Source organism: Pleurodeles waltl, chromosome 6, assembly GCF_031143425.1.
Source record: "Pleurodeles waltl isolate 20211129_DDA chromosome 6, aPleWal1.hap1.20221129, whole genome shotgun sequence".
NCBI classification, from domain to species: Eukaryota; Metazoa; Chordata; class Amphibia; order Caudata; family Salamandridae; genus Pleurodeles; species Pleurodeles waltl.
The window spans coordinates 421,785,718-421,805,134 of NC_090445.1; the positions used below are offsets into that span (position 1 = coordinate 421,785,718).

The 19,417-nt window shown below is 42.5% G+C and overlaps 1 protein-coding gene across 1 annotated transcript in view; it reads left to right on the top strand.

The window, feature by feature from the left end:
- Positions 1 to 19,417, top strand: part of PRICKLE4 (prickle planar cell polarity protein 4) — a 156,678-nt gene that overhangs the window by 18,637 nt on the left and 118,624 nt on the right. The window lies entirely within an intron of this gene.

Here is a 19,417-nt window from a genome sequence, read left to right on the forward strand (position 1 = left end):
TATATCTCCTGTTTGATGACTCTGCTCTTTCCGTTGCTCTGCGGGTAGTGTAAGTGAAAGCCAGATGTGGAGGGACCCGTTTCTCTCGGATGCACGGAACCTGAACTGTTGTTTCAAAACCCATTTCCCAGTCCCCAACTATAACTCCCCAAACTCCCCACTCTCTGGGCAGCCCTACTTAGTGCACCCACCTACCCTGTGGCCAGTTGTGAACCCATAGGAACAGCCCAAATACCCATAGTCAACTAGAATCGGTAATACAACTATGCATAAACAATAAGACCAGTCTTAGTTGCTAAGCTAGAGGGGGAGGTTCTCAGAAGGGTGCGATGCGCACACGCCTCAGTTCCAACACTGTATCCTCCCACTCATAAGTGTAGGCCCCTGCCCACTCGGGACCAGTGTTAACAAAGAGCAAAGACAAACCTATGCAAAAGTGTCATTTACAGCAGTCTCATTGAATGTGCACTCAGGGCCCTCACGGGGCCACCTCCAGATAACATAAAGGCATGAAGCCATATTTTGGTTGAAGGCCCACTACATAAGTAGTCCCTATGGAGCAGGATTCCGTGTACCGACAACCATCACAGTCAGACACCGCTGTTAAAGGATGATCAAGGACCTCCAGATCCCTGCTTGGATGAATTATCTGGTCTACACTGATCCCCGGTCTCCCTCAAAGCACCATCTGGGCATACTTTAATCCTGCTTGGGGAGCGGTTGTCTGCCGTCACCCTCCCGGGAGGCAGTCTACAGCCCGAACGGGGCTGCGTCCCTGTGGTCGAGTGTTTGGTTTGTCGCAGTCTGTCTTGGTCTGGTAGCTGTGGCAGCGAGTGAAGCCATTCGCTCGCCTCCTAGGAGTTATAGAAAAAGTGTACCATATTCCCATGTTAGACCCGTAGCTTGGCAGGAAACAGCAGGCTGTATTTCAAATATCTGGAGGATTTACATTGATCTTGCATTCATTGGGTGTAATCTGGAAAGATAGATATCGGTTTCCCCTGAAACATTAATGGACCATGGGCCCTTGTCCATTGGAGAATTGGGTCTCTATCACAGAAGTTGAAAGGGTGAGCAATAATCACTCTAGGCGGGGCCCCCGGTCTGGGAGGAGAGGCCAGCACTCTGTGTGCCCTTTCAATGATGAAGAAATTTGGCAGTTTCTGGGATTTGAGCATTGTTGTCAGCCACTCTTCCAAGAATAATTTAGCGGAGGGACCCTCTGCTTTATCAGGGAACCCCACAAAGCGGAGATTGTTTACACGGGATCGGCCCTCCGCATCTTCCATTCTGTCATTTAGGGATGTTGTCAGTCTCTGTAAATCTAACACTGTAGAGCTCAAAAACCCTACCTCTTGTTGCAGCGTGTCCACATTATTTTCCGTCTGTGCTAGGCCTTCAACATCTTGCGTAAGTCCGCACAAAGAAGATTAACCTCAATGGCCACCATGTTGATTTTTTGTACCACTTCATGATTTGGATTCATGTATTACTGTCATGAGATCAACTATGGAGGGGGCAGCCCCACCTCCCCCCCCCAGGGACTGTCTCCTGAAGGTCCCATCTCCGTCCCCAGGGCCAGCAATGACTGTGTGTAGTTGACGATTTTGTTAGTCTGTGGTAGTTTCTGGTGCTTATCTTTCACCATCGTGCTTCCCTTGTGCAGTGCAGCCGAAGCCGCATTCAAATCAAGTCCCGCACAGACTCCTCCTCTTGCTGTGTCTGAACAGGCCAGACAGCTGATCTTCACTTGATTGAAATTGGGTCCCCAGGAGTAGAGAAAGGGCCGGCAACTCACTACCCCATGCGAAGATGGGAGCCCCTGATAACCTTGACAGGATCAAAGCCAGGCCGTCCGGCAATCACCCCAGGGCATGGGGCCAGAACCAGGACGTCCCTGTACCGCACCTCTTCCCTTATCCCTCCTTCCAGGGGCTGAGCCCAATCACCCACCTTTTGTTCGTTGTTCTCTCTCCTCACCGGTAGGCTGTAACACTCCTCAGGATCAGTGGGACGTCCGTAAGGCCAGAAACGGGGCCTCCACCCGCCCGGCTTCCCTCAGCACACCAAAAGCAGGTCAACAACACCTCAAGCCCTCACTGCTCAAGCTGGCCGGGGTTCGCCACACCCGGCCCCCCATCTTTAGTTTCGGTGGCCCGACACCTCCATTCAGTACGGGCAAACAAGTGCAACAGAGGCGTCTACTCCACGCTACGTCCAACAGGCCCTCTGCTCCATAGCAGCCTACTTCTTAAACTTTGCGCCGTCTCACCCCACATACGGGGTCCGGCGCCTCCACAGTCCCACTAGCGATGGCGGGGGGTCACCTAGGAGGCCCTAGGCCAGGTGGGCATCAGGATAATGAAAAATAGACCCCCTTTGGGACGGGAGCCCACAGAGACACAACTAGTTGGCCATCTTGGTTGGCTCCGCCCCCTCATTGTTATCTGTTATACAAAGGTTTGTATCTTGGATGGCAGCCGCTTCTGTGCTGCAATTGGGGTCAGTGATCTGACCAATAGTCCTGTGGTTTATTGTGGATGTTAAACTGGGTGTATAATCCAAGGACTGCCTCTTTAAAGGATTTTCATCAGTAGGAGGAGATGAGTTATAAACTATTTGCTGAGGTTGTATTTGTCCAGAGTAATGTTTTTTTTTTTCATTTGTAAATTTATAAAAAGATCCCCACCAGGAAGACTAATCCAGTCACAGCTCACTCACACAAACAATGAATCTCTCTATTGATCAGCTTAAAATCAAAGGAATCAAAGATAAATATTTAATAAAATTCCAAGCAAGATCCCTGATCATACAATGGTAAAACAAACACATAAATATAACACATCAATAACATAAAATCAACATCAAGTAAAATACAATAAAAGGGAGACAAACAAAAGACATATACAATCGTCTATAAAATGGAACTGTCCCAATATTGATAGGAATCGGCCTATCGATAATTGTCAATACTCTTTATTCGATAAAAGCCTCCTTCAGTAGGTCCAGTAAAGGTAAAGCGTTGACGCGTTTCAGTGGACTTCCAGACCTTTTTCACCACCTTCTTCAGGACTAAGGGGGTCATTCCGACCCCGGCCTAGCGGGAAAGACCCAGCAACGATGAAGCCGGCTCCGAATGGAGCCGGCGGAGTTGCTAGGGTGCAACGGGTGCAGTGGCACCCGTCGCGATTTTCAGTGTCTGCAAAGCAGACACTGAAAATCATTATGGGGCCCTGTTAGGGGGCCCCCATGACACACGTTCCCGCCATCCTGTTCCTGGCGGTAACAACCGCCAGGAACAGGGTGGCAGGAAGGGGGTCGGAATTCCCATGAGCGCCGCCACGGAGGATTCCCTGGGCCAGGGGAAAACCGGCGGGAAACCGCCGGTTCCGCTTTTCTGACCGCGGCTTTACTGCCGCGGTCAGAATGGCCCAGGAAGCACCGCCAGCCTGTTGGCGGTGCTTCCGCGGTCGTTGGCCCTGGCGGTCGGTGACCGCCAGGGTCAGAATGACCCCCTAAATGTTATACTCCCCAAACTTGTTCATTCAGACCTACATCCAACAACATAATAAACTAAATATAAGTATACTCTCACATGTCTCATCCAGAAATAAACCATATATCCCCCCTTACCAGTAACTAATTCATTGTCCAAATACCACCCTGATTCCTTTAATATATATCCTCACAAATAGAGATTTCATTGACCACCTCCATATCCACATCCTCAATGTACTTGCAATAACATCTATATATACAAAGGCTTCATACAGAACATAAAAATGACCATAAAACCGGTCTCAACCACTCACCTCCAAGAAAGCCAATACACAACATCCACACTGATATATATATATAGACATCCACCGTCTTTATGGATTATGTTTCTATATAGATAAAAAGAGACCATCAATCCATTGTCCATCATAACACAGAGGCCCAAACACCATGTGATACCCCATATAATAATGGGGATTCCTCCATATTGTCTTTCACCCATAAGTGCATGAAAAGTATAAAAAACATTTTTTTGTTTACACTAAAAACAAAAAAAGAGAGAACGACACCAAATTTATATGTGTCCATCATGCAGTCCAAAAAAGTGCCTTTAATTTCATAACATAACCGTAATCTCTCAAATTACATGGCATGCATCAATCATAGTCAAGGGACTTACCATGGACTCCAAATGTATATAGATAAAATAGGTCAGAACCAGACATTAATCAACTGGTTCATGCCTTAATTCTACAATGAGAATAAGACATTATAAATAACAAAATACAACAGTACTCTCAAGGTTAATCACCCGAACTTTGTAACCACCCTATACCTACACTACATAAATTTCTCAAAACTGAGAGCCTAAAGGTCTCCTAATTTCTAAAAACCTGTTCTTAATGTGTAGAATAAAACTCTTTTCTTGGATTCTAATTTCAAGCTGTATAACTCAACTATAAAGAGACAGCGGGTTCCCTACTATATCGACTTCTCTCATGGGATAGGGTTCTCAACACTAACTCTATTACTAGACTCAGGAAATCCCCCGTTTCCCCTCTTATATAAACAGTTACCCTCGCTTACCTCAAAGTCGGCGTTCTTCTTTTTATTTTTCTTAACGCTTAACTTTTTTTAAAAACCCGGACTTGCCTGCTCTCCATCTCTTTATACCCGATCCTTGCTCCATCACACCGTAGGGCAGGAAGTGAAATCACTTCCGGTTCATTCCGAGTCACTACCTGCCCTTCGTGGATGATAATCGAGCCACTGGGATGTTGCTGACGGCACCGCACCAGCGCCATCTTAGAATCCCGGACCGTACCGTAAAGCACCCAATGCTCTAATCTACCGAGCCGAGGATAATAATAAATGATTAACGGGACAAATACAGCCCCTACTGTTAATTTATACTACAACATGTAAAAAATATTGTAAGCGTCTAGGTGCCACAGTATTTATTATAAACTGGGAAACATCACAATACCAAAATTAAAAAATAAAATAAAATTCAGTCGAGCGTCACTAGCTTAATAAGATTTAAAAACACCTAAAAATGTTTTTATTTTTATTTCATAAATTTAATTTAAAATCGCTAAACATCCCCAAATTAATAAATAAGATTTTTTTTATATATATCTGTACACACATAAGCCTATATCTATTCCTTAAAGAAATAATAGGTAGTCATCTCCTGAGTACTAGAGAGCTACAATTAACATAAAAAGCCAACTTGGGCAATTCACAGCAACCTATACATGATCAAAGACCTTCCTCTTTGCAATTTAGACCTGATTCAATGGTATTAAACCTGGTAATACAGGGAGTGCAGAATTATTAGGCAAGTTGTATTTTTGAGGATTAATTTTATTATTGAACAACAACCATGTTCTCAATGAACCCAAAAAACTCATTAATATCAAAGCTGAAATTTTTGGAAGTAGTTTTTAGTTTGTTTTTAGTTTTAGCTATGTTAGGGGGATATCTGTGTGTGCAGGTGACTATTACTGTGCATAATTATTAGGCAACTTAACAAAAAAATATATATACCCATTTCAATTATTTATTATTACCAGTGAAACCAATATAACATCTCAACATTCACAAATATACATTTCTGACATTCAAAAACAAAACAAAAACAAATCAGTGACCAATATAGCCACCTTTCTTTGCAAGGACACTCAAAAGCCTGCCATCCATGGATTCTGTCAGTGTTTTGATCTGTTCACCATCAACATTGCGTGCAGCAGCAACCACAGTCTCCCAGACACTGTTCAGAGAGGTGTACTGTTTTCCCTCCTTGTAAATCTCACATTTGATGATGGACGACAGGTTCTCAATGGGGTTCAGATCAGGTGAACAAGGAGGCCATGTCATTAGATTTCCTTCTTTTATACCCTTTCTTGCCAGCCACACTGTGGAGTACTTGGACGCGTGTGATGGAGCATTGTCCTGCATGAAAATCATGTTTTTCTTGAAGGATGCAGACTTCTTCCTGTACCACTGCTTGAAGAAGGTGTCTTCCAGGAACTGGCAGTAGGACTGGGAGTTGAGCTTGACTCCATCCTCAACCCGAAAAGGCCCCGCAAGCTCATCTTTGATGATACCAGCCCAAACCAGTACTCCACCTCCACCTTGCTGGCGTCTGAGTCGGACTGGAGCTCTCTGCCCTTTACCAATCCAGCCACGGGCCCATCCATCTGGCCCATCAAGACTCACTCTCATTTCATCAGTCCATAAAACCTTAGGAAAATCAGTCTTGAGATATTTCTTGGCCCAGTCTTGACGTTTCAGCTTGTGTGTCTTGTTCAGTGGTGGTCGTCTTTCAGCCTTTCTTACCTTTGCCATGTCTCTGAGTATTGCACACCTTGTGCTTTTGGGCACTCCAGTGATGTTGCAGCTCTGAAATATGGCCAAACTGGTGGCAAGTGGCATCGTGGCAGCTGCACGCTTGACTTTTCTCAGTTCATGGGCAGTTAATTTGCGCCTTGGTTTTTCCACACGCTTCTTGCGACCCTGTTGACTATTTTGAATGAAACGCTTGATTGTTCGATGATCACGCTTCAGAAGCTTTGCAATTTTAAGAGTGCTACATCCCTCTGCAAGATATCTCACTATTTTTGACTTTTCTGAGCCTGTCAAGTCCTTCTTTTGACCCATTTTGCCAAAGGAAAGGAAGTTGCCTAATAATTATGCACACCTGATATAGGGTGTTGATGTCATTAGACCACACCCCTTCTCATTACAGAGATGCACATCACCTAATATGCTTAATTGGTAGTAGGCTTTCGAGCCTATACAGCTTGGAGTAAGACAACATGCATAAAGAGGATGATGTGGTCAAAATACTCATTTGCCTAATAATTCTGCACTCCCTGTATACCACAATTCACGTTTTTTCCTAAATAGTTAACAGTTTCCCCCTCTCTTCCTCTGGAATATTTTTTCTAAAATAAACCACTTAAAGTCTGTTTCTAAATGTTCACTTCTCATAAAATGTTCTACCAAAGGTGCGTTGATCTTTCTGGTCCGAATGGCAGATCTATGTTCACATAAACGGACCCGCAATTCTCGCCCAGTTTCTCCCACATATCCTAATCCACAGGGGCAAAGAATCAAATACACCACATTCTTACTGCAACAGTTGTTAAAAGTTTTAGGGTAATATTTACTCCATTGAGTTCAATGTTTTTCTTCACAAGACATTGATCACACTTGATTACCACATTTGTACTTGCCTGTAATTATGTTACCAGTAATCCCCAACTGTCCAATTTGCCGATCCTCCCTATATGTATGGACCAACCTATTTCGCAAGTTCTGGTTACGTCTAAATGCAAAAAGGGGCTTTTCCAACCTCATTTCATCTACAGCCTCCAGTAAGTGCCAATTCCTATTTATCACATTCTTGATTTTTTTGCTAAACGCACTAAATTGGCTAACAAAAACTACCCGTTCATGGTTTTTCCGTTTTCGATCCTGATTGAACATACTATCCCTATCATAAAACCGAGCTCTCTTAAAGGAATGACTAATTCGTTTTTTTGGATAACCCCTATTTTTCAACTTTTGTTTTAACACATTGGAATGTTTATAAAAATCTTCCAAAGATGTACAGTTTCTCCTCAGTCTTAAAAATTTACCAAATGGGATGCAGTCCCTTTGGGCTTTAGGATGAAAGCTCTTATAGTGAAGCAGGGTATTTTTATCAGTAGGTTTTGTAAATAACTCTACCCCTAAATATCCATAGTCATCTTTGATAGAGATATCAAGGAAATCAACCACCGTCTTGCTGGTATGGGCTGTAAAACATAGATTCGCATCTCCAAGATTCAGCCATTCGAGAAACTCATGAAGTGTCTCCTCTGGTCCTTCCCATATGAAGAAAATATCGTCAATAAAACGAAACCAGACGATAACATTTTCATAAAAGGGTGCCGTGACATTATATATATGTTTATTCTCAAAGTCACCGACATAAAGACAAGCTAAACTAGGAGAACATGTTGCTCCCATGCTTGTCCCTTTCAATTGGAGATACAAATCATCCGTGAATAGAAACAAATTATTCTTCAGGACCAAGGTGACACATATAATAATAAATTCACTACTTGCTCCTCTGAGATCTGTCTGTTATATACAATTCCTAATTACTTCTATAGTACGATCCTGTGGGATGTTAGTATACAGGGCCTCTATATCTAGTGTCACTAAAAACTGGGTATCACTATTAAAAGGTTTGTCCTCAACTTTCGCTATCATATCAGCAGAATCCCTAACATACGATTTCTGTAGTAAAACTAAAGGTTTTAAAAAACTATCTATATACTTACTCAAGGGTTCAAGCAGATACCCAATACAAGAAATGTTTGGTCTCAAGGGGGGGTCTGCAGTATTCTTATAAATCTTAGGCAATCCATAGAATGCCGGAGTAATGGGGCACTCATTCACAAGAAAACGTGCCTCTTCTTCACAAATGTAACTTTCCATTAATCCTTTCTCTACCACTTTTCTCACTTCCTTCTTCAAAGTCTCAAGACGGTTCATAGACACTTTTTGATAATGATCTTGAACCGACAGGAGATCAGCAGCCCTTCTTTCATAGTCCCATGTATCAAGGACTACTACACCACCACCTTTGTCTGCTGGTTTTATAGTGATGCTAACATCCCCCTGTAGCCCGCATAGGGCGTTATATTGTTCCTTCGGGAGGTTATTCTTAGATTTAAAAGGGTTACGGACAATTCGCTGAATTTCTTTCTCCACCAATATCTCAAATAGTTCCACTTCTTTTCCTACTTGTGAGAGCATTGGGGTAAAGGTAGCTTTGGGTTTCAGGACAGAAATGTTTTCAGTGTTCCTAATATATTCAGACCCCATAAAATATTTTTGAAGCCTAACTTTGCGAAAGAAGGCCCTCAAATCCTGCTTTAAGTCAACCCTATTCATATTGGCTGTGGGGGCAAAACTAAGGCCTATCTCCAACACCTCAATCTCGGTGTTGGTGAGGGTCCTAGATGATAGATTGATAATAGGGGCTTTATCTATCTCCAGTAACGTTGATTCCTTGTTCTGATGTATTCCTGTTGAGGTTGATTCCTTTGTGGCATCGACCTGTCTACTGTGCCCCTCCCTCTCCGGTTCAATCTCGGGAGAACTTCTAAAAAACCATTGCTACTTTGTTCTCCCAAATCCACATTATTATGTGTGTATTCCTCATCTTCACTACCCGAGCCAGATGACTCAGAGAAGGTAACAAACTTTTTACCTCCCATCTTCGGTGCCCCCCATCTACGTCCTGAGTTGAACTCACCCCCCTGATCTTTTTTATTTTGATAGAAATCTTTTTGTAAATATGGGTAAGCAAGTTCATAATTAAACCTATTCACATCCTTTCTCAATTTTATGGCCTTCTTATTTATTAAATAATCTCTATATCCATCGACATCCTGATTTATTTCCTCTAGGTGTTTTTTTGCATTCTCAAGGGCCATACTATCCTTTAAGGCTTTTTCTAACTCTTCAATCTCTTGTTTCTCTATTAATACCATGCCCTGTGCTGTTTCAATAATCAGCAATATCCAGTCCCTACTACACCGGTTGGCTATAAGGGTCCAGGTCTCTAAAAACTTTTTATTTTCTACAAATAGACCAGGTTCATTTCTCACCTGTAATCCAATCGGAATAACTCCTGCCTTAACATATTCTATTAGAAACTCTGCATGTAATTCAGTTCTAATCATTTTTTTTCTTTAAATTAAAAATGTTATTCTTTTTCTCATTGTTATCTGAGGTAACTATTGTTACTCTCCCACCATTGTTCCCACCAGTTCCAATAATCTTATTAAATTGATCATCACTGAAACCAAATGTTTTAAAGGAATCCATGGTAAAGTCCAATGGACCAGAAACCTCTCCAACCAAACGGTTGTACTGTAAGTAGCGACAATAACAGAGAGGGGACCCTCCTGTATCCAAAATACCGGGGGGAACAGGGTACCGTAACACAGTAAATTTATAAAAAAGATCCCCACCGGGAAGACTAATCCAGTCACAGCTCACTCACTCAAACAATGAATCTCTCTATTGATCAGCTTAAAATCAAAGGAATCAAATATAAATATTTAATTATTTTTTCATTTGGCCAGCATTGAGGCTTGCTGGTAAGGTGACTTGTGTGCGGGAACTGTTGGTAATATTTAGCGGGTTGGTGTGTGTGCTTTGATTATATTAAATGGGAAGATGTCTTTTTCATAAGAAGTAGCTTTTAATATGGTAAAGATGGGTGTGTGATGAGGTAGATAGATATTGCATAGGCCCTAAGTGGTGGATTCAGTGTGATGGTGAATTTTGTAGATGATGAATAATGGTGTAATTTGGGGAATTTCTCGTAATAAGTGCAACATGAAGCCTGTGAAATTATGCAGCTTATTTTAAATTTTACCCAGGAGTTGACTTTTGTTGATTTTCTGAATCAACAATTTTTTGATGGCTGTGTAGTTTTTCATTGTTTGGGGAAGTTGTGGGTCTTGAATGGATTTTCCTGTTGTTTACATGCCTTGTAGATGACTCTGCTTTTGTTCTCTATTAACACAATAGTTGACATAGGTTTAGATTATATATTTTCTGCCGTCGGTGCAGCAGAATGTGAGTACTGTGCATTTTGAATTCGGTTGTGATTTCCTCCAGAATTTCTTTTTCATACAGATGACACTTCAAGTATTACTGGGCAGATTACTTTGCCTTGATATTCCTAAGTATTTGTGGTGTTTGTTTATGTTGGAGTTACATGTGTGGTTTTTGGTGGCTGATAAGGAGCAGGTCGGATGAACTGACTGAAACGGCTATCAGGCTAGAGAGAGTTTGGCTGAGGGCTTCTGAAGAAAGTTATTTAAGGAGTAAGCTACTTGTTGGAGGACTTGGGCTAGTTGTGATCAGTAGGCAGTTGAGGCACAGTGGTTGTAGGCTGTAGTGGCCAAGTTGTCTGCCCAATCCAGATGTATAATTGTGTGGTATTCAACTGAGAAACAGGCAGCAATGACAATGCCCAGAATATTGCATTAGTTGTGCAAGGGGTCACTGTTGTGACGTGTGAATTCCAGTGTTTTCAGAAGATCATTGTAGCTTCCAACTTAGAGCTTTGGTTCCCTCAGAGGCAGAAGTCTATAAGGTAATGATTTTCATTTTTGAGTGATTTAAGGATGTATTTTTGGTGAGGTCTTTGAAGTCATCAATGAAAGGTTTCTTTGCTCGGAGTGGTCTGTAAATGAGATGGTAATGACTTGAAAGGGGCTTACAAATAGTTGTTCTTGCAAAATATAGGAAAATACCGCTATGCACATGGCTTCCAGGTTATTGCCTGTCTTTTGTGCTGAAGGTTGTGTTCAGTTGCAGTCGGGATGTTGAGGACTTTGTTGGCAATGTATGTGTCATAGAGTGCAGCTCAGCTGGCATTAATGAGCATCAAGTGTAGTTTTTGTGAGTGGATCTCTTGTGGAGAGTGAACTGTAAATTAGGTTACTGGATTTGAAGATTAATGGTGGAAATGAGTGTGGTATGTGTGAGAGAGCATGGCAATGCAGGTTGAAGGTGATTTTTTAGCTCATAGTTGAGTGAACATATAGGGTCTTTTTGGCATGACTTCTAGTTCTTGCCCCTTCCAGCCCCTCAAAGGGGAGAACAAAACTCACCACTGGGTTCTTCTCCCTCTTGTTTCGGAAGCCCTGACAACAGTTTTTTGAGAGTCCTGATAGAAAAGACAAGTGAAGCTGACACACAATCAGCTCCTCCAGATCAGTGCAGGTATCTGTGCTGATCTTGGAGTACATGTAGGAAAAAGGAGACAGATCTGCTAAATTATTGTATCAGCCTATTCAAGATTTGTGTGCAGGGTCTCAGTGATGTTCCTAGGGGCCCAGCATGTCTTTGTTGCTGGTGATTTTGGTGGGGTGACTTGTGATGTAGTATATAGGCTCGTGCACCAACCTATAAGACATTGAAATGGTCCACAGTGTTTGAGTCATTATATAGGCTGTTGAGAAATGTATTGGTTGGGAGGCCACAACACTGGTGAACCTATAGGCTGTTAAACTGAGATATAGGCAGGGCCCCTGGAATTACGTGGCAGTGAATTAACACATTAGGAGGCAGGGTTGTCTAAATTATGAAGCGAAAAAAGCAAATTTCCCCGGTAAACACAGCATATTCTCGAACATTTTTTCACTATTTTGTCATTTAAATACAGCCTGGACGAAAGTTTCACCTCATTAGTATCCATTTGGCACCTGGCTCCAGAAAGTGGCAAATAAAAGGTGACCAGTTAGCCTTTACAAAGGGTCAACTACTGTGCAGAACTATATATGGCAATCTTTTAAGTAACTGTGAATCAACTAGAACGTTTTTTGTTGTAATATGCAGATTATGCAGTAGATACTACTTTATGTAGCAAGTGTGGTGAAACAATTATTATGCAAAAGACGCTGCAGACACAAAATGTCATAATTCTGTTAGACCTAGACATACCACATTGACAATGTAGGCAGCTCAAGATACAGGCCATTGTTAAGTATGCTTCAGTATATTTCATTAGATGACTCTATAGACTGAGACATAGGCCATTGGCATTCTCTGCATGTTTTAAGTGGTGCATATTGCTTTACAGCCACATTAGAACCATTGGATATCCATTTGGATGTGATACCCCTCTGGTTGTTGATTTAGGTCGACCGAGAAGCAAAATGACACTTGTTTGTTTCAAGGAATGTCGTTATATATAAAAGGTTTGGTTGTGTCATGATATAAGCATTCAGCATAGAGTGTAGACTCTTAGACCAAAGTATAAGTTATTTGCTTAATCTACAGGCAGCTAGGTTGAAATATATTTGATTGATGTGGTGTATAAACTGAAATGCCTATATATTCAATAAGAAGGTAGGTATTCATAAGACATTGACCTACTCAGTCGGATAATAGGCAGCAGTAGTGATTACTGAAATACAGGTGGTAGGCTGCTCTGTAGGCCATTGGTCTAGTCCTGATGCAGACGAACCAAGGTCAAGACGTTATGAAGACACACCAAGTAAATAAACATTCTTTAAAGTATTTTGAGTATTAGAAGGGCATCTAGTTTTTTTTTCAGTTTGGGTACGAGTAAGACACACGTTCATCTAAAGGTCTTTTGCCCAGGTTTCTGGATCAGAACTCCAAGGATAATTATGCACTTAGTGGGATTTACCTTCATCCCACCTTGGTCCTCCATGATAGTAATAGCTTACATGATAGTAATAGCTGCCTCAAGGGTGGTGAACCTGTGCCTGTTTCCAGCCTTATTAAATTCAGAGTATTAACCATGCGGATGTAAAACATTATCAGTCCAGTTCTCCAGGCCAGCACGGCCCCAGGACAGTTGGGCACTCCTTGTAACAAGTGTTGCCACTGTCCCTGAAACAAGAAAATGCCGCACGCTCCCTGAAATCACAGGGGCCTCCTTTTAGGCTTTGACATTCAGGACGTATCGGGGTCGAACAGTCAGTGCTTATTCTTGGTGGTTGATGTGCGGATAAATCGTCTATATCAGTTAGTACACCTATCTCTCCGAACCTATTTTCCAAGCAATGTTATTCTTTTATATAAAAAAGTAATGCATTTTTATTATATTAAGTAAACCTGTGCACTAACTTAAGTCCTGTGGCATCAAGTTACATAGGGTACACAATTCTGCCACCTTCTTTGCTAAACAGCAGGAGGATGAGTTGCACTGCTGTGGGTGCATGTGTTACTGTTTGTAATCTGAGGGTCTGTGCGGTATTTGGGGCTATTTAGTCTGAGGGAAGTAGGGGAGCCACCATGGAGGCACCCATTCTTTCAGTTGCTGAAGGAATACTGGTGCAGTGCCAATCACTTTGCCGCGGGTCACGCATACGTGCAGGGTTGTGCCAGAATGTTATCGTTGCAGAGGATGGCTGCAGCTGAAGTCGCACTGGCTTCAAGGACAGTCACAGGAGTGCAGAAAGGGAAGGTGTTTTCTTTGGCGCATTCTGTTGTCGCCATGAAGGTTCCTGTTCACAGGACAGTATTGGATTGGGTTAGACATGTTTCACAGTTTGCAAATTACTACACGAGGTGCTACACCCCCCAACTTGCTGTGTGCAGGCTGACAGTAGTGGCTATCTACATTAGAGGCGCCTCTCCTCAGGTCACACACTGGCCTTTGTCTGCATTTTTCTTCAGAAAGCAGCGGATTAGGTGGTTACTTCATGGCAGTTTGGGCCTTTGAAGTTTGTCTCTGGTCTTGTTCGCAGTTTGCAGCACTAAGCACGTCACTGCAGCACAGACAGGCAGGCCTCAACCTCTAGCTGTGCAAAACATTTTTAAGCCCAAAATGCAGCCAACGTCCTTCTTAGTGAACCTCAGCAACATGTCTTCTGAGCAGACCTAGGGATTTGGTTGTAACTCCGTAAAGGATGACAGGCATAGATTCTGGTTAGCTTCTTTCTCTACATAAGTGTGTAACGCTTCAGAGATATAAAACTTGAATAGTGGATAAGGAGAAAGACTCGCTTGTATCCAATCTTGGGAATAGTTGGCATCTCCAAATGTCCAATCCCATTAAAAGTTTGCTCCAAACCTTTGAAGAGAGCCAATTCTGCGGAATGCATTTCTCTTTCATGCAGCCACATCTTCATGGTATTCATCTGGGTATAAACAATGCCATTTGCCAGATGTTGTATTCCAGAATGATGGTCTCTGCCCACAGAACAAATACAAAAACGCAGAAAATGTGGGCTGGGTTATCAGCTCATCCTTTTCTATGAAGTGTATGTCATTTTGCCAGGCCACCGAGCCAGTTTTAAGTCTTCGTGGTACTCTCTCTCAGGTCACACCTACACCTGCTGGAACTCGTTTAAAGTTTCAGGTACAGGGCGAAGGGTTCTTCCTGGGAATGTATATTGAAAGCCATGCAGTGCACTTGACTTCACAATGATTTCAAGGAGATAGAGGAAATTAAGGGAGCAGTATGGGGAAAACAAAAGGGGAGAGCCGTAAATCAGCCTACTCCTAAGCTTATGGAAAATCCTACCATCCTAGGGTCTTCCTACACACAGGATATACTAAACTGGTTACCCCACCTCACATGTTCCCACATGCACCAAATAATCAGAAGGACTGAGAGGTTAGAGCTATGATTTACAACATACATGTCCCATACAAAGTAAGTCCCACAACAAGATGTGGGTAAAAAGGCCTGCTCATAATTATTAGAATAAGCTGGCACCTACCGTTCATAGTGTTATATAGCCCGAGCATGGGAGGTGGATCACAGTCAATCATGCTAAAACGAGTGCCTTCTGTAGGTGGTTCCTAGAGAGTAGCATCTTTTGGTCATAAATTAGTTATATTCACATAGAGCGCTGGTCCAGAGATTTGTGACATAGGTCTCCCGTACCAGAAAACAAACTGGCTGTGCCAGAATAGATAAAACGAGGTCGGCACTGTGCCAGGTACTTTCGACCCTATAGACAAGTACTCAAAAGAGTAAATAAACCTCACCATGAAATAAGAGAATTCAGAAGGCAGAGTTCTGAGATACCCCACAAAAGTGAGTTAAAGAATTAGATTTGGCTTGTATCTTCACCACATACTAAGGCTTGATCCAGTTGAGAGGCCCCTTAAGATCGAACAACATTAGGGTGTGATACTTTTGAGGTCACCTTTCTTATTTTAAACTTTTTTATATTGTGCAGTTGAGATCAACAAAAAGAACAGTCGGACAAAACTATGTTGTTACCACACTAACATGTGCCCCTTCCCCCCACAACTGTCTTTCTCCTCAATAGGCACCATCGTAAGTCTGGCTTCTAAGGGGCTATACTTTGGAAGTGCCTTGGCCTTCACCTTGTATTTGTCAAGAGTGTGCCGAAGTTATAGATAAAGGAAAAATTATGATTTATGCAAATCATATTTGGCCATTAGTTGTTCGTAGGACATCATTTGTTATTACCATCAGACGTCCCCCGGTTTGGAAACACACAGTATGGAAATTCCTAGCATATCCCTTTTCTGGAAACCCTGAAGCCCCACTGACTTGGATAGGCACTTGCCCATCTGTAATGGTGTCTCCCTGGTGAGCACTCTGTGCCAACTGATCCACCTCAAAACTGATCTCCAGCTGTAGATATGGAATGCCATGGACTCCTGAAGGTCTGGGGGAGGACATCCCCGTGCAGCCAGGAACATGTGGTTTTCCTAGTTAGAGCGGTACATTCGAGCCTTGTTGGCAGGTTGCCCCAGTCTCCAAATATCCACTCTTTAAACGGGCGCAATTGAGACGGCCAATAATATGGTTTCAGGTCCACCACTCCCAGGCCGCCATCATAAAGCAATTGAATGCACTGCATGTGTGAGACTCTTGATGCCGACTTCCCAAAAATGCAGGTGTTAATACTGGCCTGCAACTCAGTGAACCAGTGTGAGGGGACCTTAAAGGAGTAGTTCTGTAGGACACAGTGCAATTGTGGAAGTGCCACTGTTTTAAGGAGTGTGATATGACCCATCTTGTTCAGAGCGAGGGAGCTCCATTAGTCCAGATGCCCCTTGATTTTCCAGAGAAGGGGAGTAGTATTGCTATCCAAGCAGGCCCTGGGTTCCCTATTGATGTACATCCCCAGGTATTTGAATGACCCTGTTAGATATCAGACTTTCTGGGATCCCAAGGGCAGCTCTGAAGGGACACCCACTAGAGGATTATGGCAGACTTGTCCCAGTTTACTCTGGCTGGATGCCTCTCCGCAGATCTCCAGCAGACACTTGCAGGATTCTCCCAGTTAGTGAATTTTCATTGACATGTGGACAGGGAGTTGTTAATGTCCAAGCTGTCTATGACATATGAGATATATTTATTAGCAATTAATCTACGTGGAAATCACTTATATAGCCTTTGCCATAAGTTCTGCCACAGACCACTTTGGCTCAGGGCAATGAGAATCTCAGGATCATAAAGGGATCCATGTTCCAAAAGTGCTGCAAGACCATACCATTGGTGAGAATGCGCTATTGAAATATATATAAAATATCTACAGCCCTCGTGGACTACCTTCCAGGAGTGGATGACCGTTTTGTAGCTGATAACAGGGGCATGAAACATTTTGAAAGTTTGTCCCTCCCATCAAGAAAATATCAAGTTTTCAAAGGAGCAAAGCACAGTGGAGTGGAATCGTTGCTAATCAGCATATTGATTCATAATCATCTGCATGGATGTTCCCATCCATCTCCGAGTGAGAGCTTCTTGTGATGTGTATAGCTGACATTCTGCCCAGTCTTGCTCCTAATGCAGCATGTGAGCCTGAGCTTATCCATTTTACAAATACTTTGCTTGTGCCCTTAATATCCCAGGCCACTATGCACCTAGTGATTCTGCCCTACACAGAGCACTTTCATCATCTTTAAAATCTTTGTTTGGCAAAAGGGAAAGACACATATACAAGGAGTAAATATTTGGCATGTTGGACTGGCAAGTCATGTAAGAGCAGATGCAGGTTCAGGAAAATTGTTTTTTCTTCTTAATATAGGGTGGGGAGTAGTGGGTTAGTTGAAATCCAGACAGTCATGGTATTTGGTGAACAAGTGCACCTTGAATTGTTTCTGTGTCGTGGTAGAACGTAAGAAGACCTGCAGGTCTTGCTAACCAGAGGTCAGTCGGTGGGCTTGCTTTTGGTTGAGGAGACAGCAACAAGCACAAGGGATATGAAGAAACACCTCCTAAAGAAAGTCTCATTAGGGTGACCACCTGGGACGGAGGTAAGTTCTGGACAGTGGCTGTAACAATTCAGGATAAAGAGTCAAATTCAGGGCAAATATTCAGGACAAGAAGTAAATTTTAAAGGCCCATCTGAAGAGGTCATGCAGTGATGTAGACTTATAAATCAAATGTTCCACACTTTCTTAACAAAAGATACTCATTGCAAAAGTTTGATACAGATTTCCCACAGATACGCAAAGTAAATTCCATTCTCTCGAGTATGGTTTCATCTTCATCACTTGTTTCAGGAGGAAGCATTGTTAGTGTATCCGAAAGATAAAAAAAGGTTGTAAGCATCTTGAAGTGAGTGTATGCAGCAGCAAATATGTCAATTAAGACCCATGCATATGCATCTTATAAAACACAAGCAATGCTAAAGGAGTTTTAGTCCCTGTGTGATTTCTTGGGTGTGTGTGTGTTTGGGGGGTAGGGGGAGGCAAACAGCAATTTTAGGAAGAATGGAGGTGTTGGCAACATTTGTATCCAACAGTACATTCGAATGCCTGTGGTCAGCATCAACAGCAGCTGGGCTTTATTAAAGCTAGAAGGTCACTTTGGTTGAAGCTGTGGAAGTTAGAATCCACCAGGAGAACCTTAATCCAGAAGGTTCCATTTTGTAGTCAGAAATTGTTTGGAGAGGGGTTTAAGGACTCAGTAAAAAGACAACAGGAGAAAAGAAAATTCTGCAACCATTTAGACCTTTTTCTGCAAGGAAATTCTTTTCCCAGAGAAAATTGGTGCAAGCAATGCAGAACTCGTGTACCTTTTGGGGCTGAACCTGAGGACGGGGGTTGTGCACCAAGATAAAACCCGACCACACTGGCCCCAACTCCAAAGTCATGACTGTCAACAATTGATGGTGGGGACAAAAATTCTTGTTTTTTACAATGAAAGGAAGCCCCAGGTGAAGGACAAATGGGTTCTGTCATTCATAAAAAATAGCTGTTTTATAGAACTCGAAGAACAACCTCAGCAATTGTTTCGGATAATCCCCATACCAAAGGATTTCATAAAGAAAGGGTACCTTTTGAAAGGAGTAGACACAGTTTTTTTTAAAGGAGCAATATCAGAACTATCCTTCCTAGAAAGAAATCAAGGTGTCTATTCTATCTTGTTCCTTGTGCCAAAACCAGACTGGTCTTTTTGGGCAGTCATGGATCTAAAAAGACAATCTTTTTTTATACAGAGGATTCCATTTGGAATCCTGATCCTTTGGGAAGTAATTGCAGATGGTGTCGGAAGGGGATCTGGTGATGACACTGGATCTTCAGGATGCATACTTCCATGTGGCAATACACTGCAAGTCAAACTTTTCTGCTTGTTTGCCGTTTCAGGGAGGCAGTACTAGTTCAGAGCTCTGGCATTAGATTTGAAGTCTTTGCCAAGTGTTCACAAAGGTTTTGGCACTAACCATGGCTCTTCTATATTTGAAAGGTATGCAGATCCTTCCTTACCTGGACGATTAGCTAAATGTTTCCTCTTCTCTTTCTAAAGCGAAAGTCAGTATGGAAAAGGTTGTTGGTTTCCTCAACTACATGGGATTCCTCCTCAACCTAAGGAAATCTCAGTTGGTACCAGCACAACAGAGACTGTTTATTGCAGCACTTTTCAACACAGCAT